Raw genomic sequence first — 7,569 nt, 5'->3', positions numbered from 1 at the left:
TTCTCCCCCAGCTCCTCCACTGTCTCCCCGGCCTCAATAATCTGCTTTCTCCCCTCCAATTACTAGATCAAAAACCCAAACCACCACCCTTCCTCAAACCATTGCTGAGGTAGCAGATACTGAAGTTATTCCTCCACCCACTCATTCCTCTCTTCTCCTGTCAGTGCCCACATCCGGTCCCACCAGGTCTTCTTACCAGCTAACCCAAAGCTCAAACTAGCTGAGGAGAGCCCTTGGACCCCTATCCAAGATCAGGTGAAAATGGCCTTTAAATTTGCTTTGTCATCACTGAAAACAAGGTTCCTAATTAAAGTCCCTTACAGGCTTTTTGGGATATTCACTCCCATCTTCCCCTCTGCTCTACCTGTTCAAGTTTTCCTTGCTAGGGAAAATCCCAAACCCCTTTCCCATTATTCTCTCACATCTTCTTCCTTATTCTCAGATCCACCACAACTGCTCTCAAAAAAAAAAAAAACAAAAAAAACCCGCCTTCCCATCTTCCCCCTCCCTACCCAGCCCAAAGAAAAGTCTTAACTGACTTTCTCCAGAATCTTCACCATGGCTAATTTTAGGACTCTAGATCTCTTGGTCGCTCAGCAAAGAGTCCCTACAGAAAAGTTTAATGAAGATAAACTTCCTCTTTTCCTGTTGCCCTGTTTTACTTGGCCACTGGCTGGGAAAAATCAGCACTCTAGGTGCTGGACACCCCCTTACTAGTTTTTCACAAAAATATGTAATCAAGGCCTCTGCCCTTGAGCAGGGGATTCACAGAGATGGCTACATTTCTAAGATAGAGAAGTTACCAATTGGGCTCCATGGTAACAGCTGGCAGGGGGAGGAAAGAAAGGGAAGAAAAAGCTCTCCCCTTCCCAGGTGTCGTTGAAGGGTTAACTTGCCCAGAACAGAGAAAAAACAAAAAACAAAACAAAAAAAAAAACTTCTTTTTGTGAACTTCTGCAGACTGTGAACTTCTGAGCCCCTCCTTTTACATGCTGGGTGCAAAATTCTGAAACTAGCTAAACTTGGGGTTCAGGGGATTAATTGATTACAGCAGAAGCTGTGCCCTCTGAATCTGGCTGCAACCAAATAAAATTGTTTCCCTATCTTTGGTACTATTTTAGGTGCCTTGCTTTGTCTGTCCTTACAACAGTATAATTCTATATACTTAAACACCGTATATGTTTTCATGAAATGGTAAACAGATGTGATTAATTGTGTACTGCCAATAATAAAATATCTCTTATTAAAATGGAATAATTTGCTGGGGATGTGGCTCAAGCAGTAGCGCATTCATCTGGCATGCGTGCGGCCCGAGTTCGATTCTCAGCACCACATACAAACAAAGATAAATAAATAAAATGGAATAATTTGCCTAAATTCAGAAATTTACAAGGATTATTTCAAAGTGTGAATAAAGAAAGAATTAGCAGATGGGAAAGAGAAATTAGAAAGTTCTAAGTATGGATTTAATACAAGGAAAATGTGTTTCTGGATAAGAGAATCTATGTGATTAAGTACATAAGAGGGTTTAAGCAAGTTATAAAAAAGGTCTGTGTACGTTGGCTATGTAGGTTTAAGTAAGTGATAAAGAAGATCTGTGTAAGTTGGTTATATATGTAAGTTTTTTGAGCAAGTAATATTGAAGGAATTAAGGATTATACAACTATGGTTAAACAACAACTGTTATTTTACAATATTGTAATATGTTATTTCTTTAAGAGCTAAACTTGGGCTGGGGATGTGGCTCAGCGGTAGCGCGCTCGCCTGGCATGCGTGCGGCCGGGGTTCGATCCTCAGCACCACATACCAACAAAGATGTTGTGTCCGCCGAGAACTAAGAAATAAATATTAAAAGTTCTCTCTCTCTCTCTCTCTCTCTCTCTCTCTCTCTCTCTCCTCTCTCACTCTCTCTTTAAAAAAAAAAAAGAGCTAAACTTTTTTAATATAAAAACATCAATGTAATTGTGGTACTGTTACTCTTCTTTGTATATTAAATGTGTTCATATTTTCCAGGTATATAAGTCATTATGATAGAAGCTTTAAAAAAACATTATATCAAGCTGATGTTCTCCAAAAGGTTGCATGGTAATTCTTAGGCTTATAAAAATAATATATTAGAGATTTATTTATATCATTTAATGTTATATAATTGTTACCAATAAGATAAATATAAAGTTCTATATACTGGGTACAATTTAAATGTAATATCATATTGTGTTAGCTAGTATTCATGTGACCTCAACAACAATATATAAACTTTATACTTAAAAACAAAGATCAGCTTTAATACTAGAACACTTTACCTAAGATTTATAAAGAACTCTTCCTTACCTGAAATAAGGCTCTGCCTCCCATCTTACTACATGTCAGAATGACTCCAAAGTAGGCCAGACTTCAGTTAAAGCACAGTACTCTTAATTTAAGACCGTTGAGAATGACTTTGCCGGATGTTTAAGATCAAGACCTAAAATTAAATTTAAATTAAAATGGCTAAGAAAACCAATAGTTGGCTCTTACCCTCTGAGTCAGTCTGAATCCAGGGAACAGGGAACTTCTCTAAAGAGCTTTGCAACTCTGGGCCACATAACCTCCTGATCGGGGAGATTAATGAGACCACTGGAGAATGAAAAGCCAATCAGTGCACTTGCTGTGAATAGGAGGGTCATTGGAGACAGGAGACATCCCTGATGCTTCCAAGGAAGCCACATGGTCAAACAAGGCCTGGGCCTATCCTAGCGCAAATGGCACTAGCAGAACTAAGAAGCTGCTCTCAAGTTCCCCAACAAGTGACCACTATGGGAACCTGGCTGACTCTTAACAATAATAGATAGAAAGAAAGTCAATTTTGATCAGCTTGATCTTAAACACCTACCAAAAATAGTTAAGCCAAAACACAGTAATTCCTGGGAGTAATGAAGGACAAGAACAGCTAGAAAAGAGGAAACAGCAACTAGGCCAACAGTCTCCATGGGGAATGTTCAGTCAAGTATGGCCTTGGCTCCTCCCCCTTGCAGGACCCCTATTAGTCCTCTTTATGTTTCTCCTAATGGGACCATGTCTATTAAATTGCCTACAGAAGTTCCTGCAAGATCAGATACACAAATTCACCAACCAGTCAATCAACTACTTCTTTAAGACCACCAGCCACTAATGCCCAAGACAGAGACCTACAACTCATGACCAACTCCTCTAGCTCCAGAGACTCTGCCCCCACCTAAAACCCTCCCTAACCCCTTTTCCAGATTTTACAACCCCTCTTTCACTTCCTAGGAATGAGAACTACTCTCTAGCAGGTCCACTCTGCTTGTTCTGTCTGCTCTACAGCATCCCCATAAGGAAGCAACAAACCTAAATTCCCCATGCATCAGATGAGGAGCCACCACCCAGGTGAAGACTGGTAATTCAGCTTCACTCACATGCCTAGGTACAAAAAGCTTCACTACCTACTTACTTTGGTTGATACCTTTTCAGGTTGGATAAAAGCCTTTCCTACCTCCAGGGAAATTGCTAACACCATCACCTTCATCCTCATCCAGCAGATCATTCCCAGGTTCAGACTTCCTGCCTCCATCCAGTCAGACAACAGTCCAGCCTTCACTTCTCAGGTTGTTCAACTAGTCGCCAAAGGGTTCAACATCACTTGGAGGCTCCACATCTTCTACCAACCCCAATCCTCTGGTAAGGTTGAGAGACCTAACGGCATCCTCAAGGATCATCTCACTAAACTTGATATTGAACTCAGGCTGTCCTGGCCCAATCTCCTGCTGTTGGCCCTCAGCTGATTTCAGGCAGCCCCTAGAGCTCCCTCAGGTCTTAGCCCCTTTGAGCAACTCTATGGGTGCCCTTTCTTAATCAACCAAAGCTTTCCAATCACTCCTCCTCCCCTTGTGTCTTACCTGCCCTACACTTCTATACAAACTCCTAAGAGAACACGCAGACCAGTGCCTTCCTTGCCATTCATTGCCTCAATCCCAGCACAACCACAAACCGAATTGGATCCTCTTCAACTGGGTGACTCAGTCTTACTTCAGGAACTGCATTCTCAATCTTTAGAGCCTCTCTGGACAGGACCCCATACAGTCATACTTACTACCCCAATGGTGGCCAAGCTTTTGGGCCACTCCCCCTGGTACCATGTCTCCCACCTTAAAAAGGCACCTGTTCCAAATGTCCAGTCCTGGACTTCCACCACACCCACCAAACTCAAAATTTCTCGCCAACCCTCTTCTTCTTTTACTAATCATTAATCTCTTTCAAGATTATCTGTATCCCAACCACAGATAGCGCTTTAACATCCAAGCAACATGGCACCAGGATGACACCACCCACTCTCAGTTTATGGGTCAAGGTGATTGCCTTTCCACTGGCTGCAATCAGACTGTCACCCTTAACATTACTGGATTCAACCAAGCCACCTCTGATACTTCCTAAAGTCCCTACGACAGGACCAATGGCTGATACCAAGGATCTCCTCCGCTCAGAAATGGTTTAATGCCGTTGACAACCTAATGGCTTCAAGAAACCTTTATGGACTTTGCCCCTTCTGAGATTACTGTCTATAGCCACTGGATGTTATCTCTAGCCACCCTGGTATTCCCAAGCCTGTCCCCCAAACGTTCCTCTCCCAGGTAGGCCCCACACCGCCCCCTCTCAGCAGGAAGTAGCCAGAGGAATTTGCACCATCCCCAAGTCACTTAGAAAAACAAAAAGGGAGAAATGTCAGGTGCAGAACAGGCTGAACTAAGTTGTCTGCAGGGCAGGATGAACGAATGAATGTTAGCTGCAGGATAACCCAGGCACTCAAACCCCCCTCTGTCTGGTCATTTAACAAGTCTGGACACTCAACCCCACTCAAGGCTGAACACTCGACCCACCCATCTGGTGCAATGGAAACCCACATCTAGCCCCTTCCCCATCTGCCTGAAGGCAGAAGATGACACTACTGTATGATTCAGTCACTGTATGCCAACAAAGCAGCTTGTAGACCCAGAGACCCCATTAGATTTGGGCTATAAAAAATTCCCTCCTGCCGGGGCCCCTCTCTCTTGCTCTTGCTCTCTCTTTCTTCTCTTTCTTTCGCTTTCCCTCTCCCTCTCTCCTCTCCTCTCCTCCCTCTCTCTCTCTGCTCTCCTCCCATTTCTTCTTTCTATCCTCGCTCTTTCTTTCTCTTTTTCCTCCTCTTTTGCACTGCTGCAATAAAGATCTCTTGGTCACTCCAAGTGTTGTGGTCACTTTCCTTTCAGTGTTCATCTACAACTAATAAATAAATAAATAAACAAAAGGGATGAGGATGTAGCTCAATCGTAGAGCACTTACTTGCCTAGCATAAGAAGGCCCAGATTTCAATCCCAGGTACTAATAAATTAAGAAAGAAAGATGAAAAAGGAGAAACTCAATACTAGCAAGAGCTAAGCTCATCATTTGCCAGTTTACCCTCAGATCCACTGCTCTCCTTCATAACAGGTAACACCCCTGTTATGACAGATATTATGACAATTGGAGCCATTTTCACAAAATTGAGGACCATCAGGCAGGAGAAAATAGAAAGTCCTCAGCACTGTTTGGCCTCCAGACTTGGTTTCCTGCTCTTGCTAATGTATGGGTTGCCTCACATTTACCATCATCTAAGTAGCCACAGTGTTAAATTCTCTGAATTAAATTATCTGTTTGAAATACTTAGAGCGAGTTCATTTTCCTTAGTACTAATAGAGCCATGATTTGAGTCCAGATCTGTCTGACCACAAAGTCCAAATTCTCATAGAAGATGACAGTAAGCAAAGAAATAAAAGAATGATAACCACTTAACAACCTTACCCAGAGAGCTCTTCCCAGGTAGCTTCTCTGAGAGAAATTTGTTCTAAGATAATGACCCAACTGGGCATCATGGTGCATGCCTGTGATCCCAGTGACTTGGGAGCTGAGACAGGAGGACTGCAAGTTCCAGGCCAGCCTCTGCAACTTAGGGAGATTCTAAGAAACTTAGCAAGAACTTGTCTCAAAATAAAATGCAAAATAAATGAGCTGAGGATGTGGCTCAGTGGTTAAGCACCCCCTAGGTTCAATTCCCAGTACCAAAAAAAAAAAAAAAAGACCCACATGTACGACCTATTCATAATTACTATTATGTTTTAAAATTCTACTTTCTAAAGCTAAAATATTGTTTACCCTTGTAAATGTAGGTGTTAATAGCATCTACCTGGTAGAGTTTCGATGAAGAAGATTTCATGAGCTAATGTACATTTAACACCTACATGTGGTAGCTGTTCAATCATCATTTCTTCCCCTATTCCTTTAAGTCCTGAGGATTTTTAGTGCCTCAGTCTTCTCAGATAGGTAATTCTGCAGTGTGTAGGACAGCAGCTTTGTCTTTCATTCTTTAGTGTTCTCTTTATCATGGTGCAGATTCATCTTGCCCATTGGACCTATGAATGTGAAGTCATAATCGGATGGCTGGCCTGGCAGTTAAATACACAGAAGATGTATGCAATGAATGTTAGATCTGACTGAATCAATTGGACTGTCCCCAGAGACTGGGCTGGCAATTAACGAGAGTGTGAGGTGCTTTTGACACATGCATTCAAGGCCTGATTTGAGCAAAGAGGTCTGCTCAATGGTCCCCAGGGCAATTTCCTGCTGATTATATTGTAACTTTCACTCTTAATCGAAAAGAAACCAAGTGTAAAAGAGGTACTTCTCTCCCTGAACCAGAAATTCTTGTTGTGCTTTTCTTTTTGAACCTGGGGGGTATCAACTCCTATTCCCACAAAGGGGCTCCAGAGGATTTAGTTTGCTGGGGGAAGGTGCACAGGCTGGGGTGTTAGTTGGTGAGAGGAGTTTCTTCACCCATGAACTCCCCAATTCCTCTGGAGAACCAGAAGACTAGAGTCTGTGAGGCTCCAGAAACTGCCTATGAGGAGGCCTGATTATAGGAATGTGTCACCGTGCCCATCTGAAAACTCTTCTTTACCACAGTGGCATAAGTCTCCCACTTTTAGGAATTAAAAACAGGATTTGGTGGAAACAGACCCAGGTTCCAATACAAAACTCACTGCTGACTTTAATTCTCAACCTTTTTGAGCCTGAAGTTCCTCATCTATAAGGCAGGAATAAAAATGTTTTCCTGACAGGGTTTTGGGGAAGATTAAATTAGATAGTAGGGTGAGAGCTTAAGAAATAATGTCTCTTATTCAAATTATTAACAAACCTGTCTGACAGCTAATATTTTGGAACAAAATATGGACTGTAGTAAACTAGATCATTATAGTCTTTAGAACTCGGATAGATGCTTTGCTTTGTCAGCCATGGTCCACTTCTCCAGGAACTGTTCTCATCCACAGTCCCTGCCAAAAGTCAGACCTGGATAGCCATGTTTGTACTGTATGTCCCTGTCCCCTGACCACTATTGATTGGACCAAGAGTGAATGCTTAGTCTAAGCTGGACAAACCAGATTCCTCTTCTGAGAACTAACAAGTCAATTGTAGAGAGTTATTAAATACCAGAACTATATTCACCATTTTGGTGGGTACAGTTGATGGAAAACTGAAGAAAGTGATATACTGACGAAAGCT

The sequence above is a fragment of the Urocitellus parryii genome, chromosome 1 (genome assembly GCF_045843805.1).
Source record: "Urocitellus parryii isolate mUroPar1 chromosome 1, mUroPar1.hap1, whole genome shotgun sequence".
NCBI lineage: Eukaryota > Metazoa > Chordata > Mammalia > Rodentia > Sciuridae > Urocitellus > Urocitellus parryii.
This window is presented reverse-complemented; position numbering follows the sequence as displayed.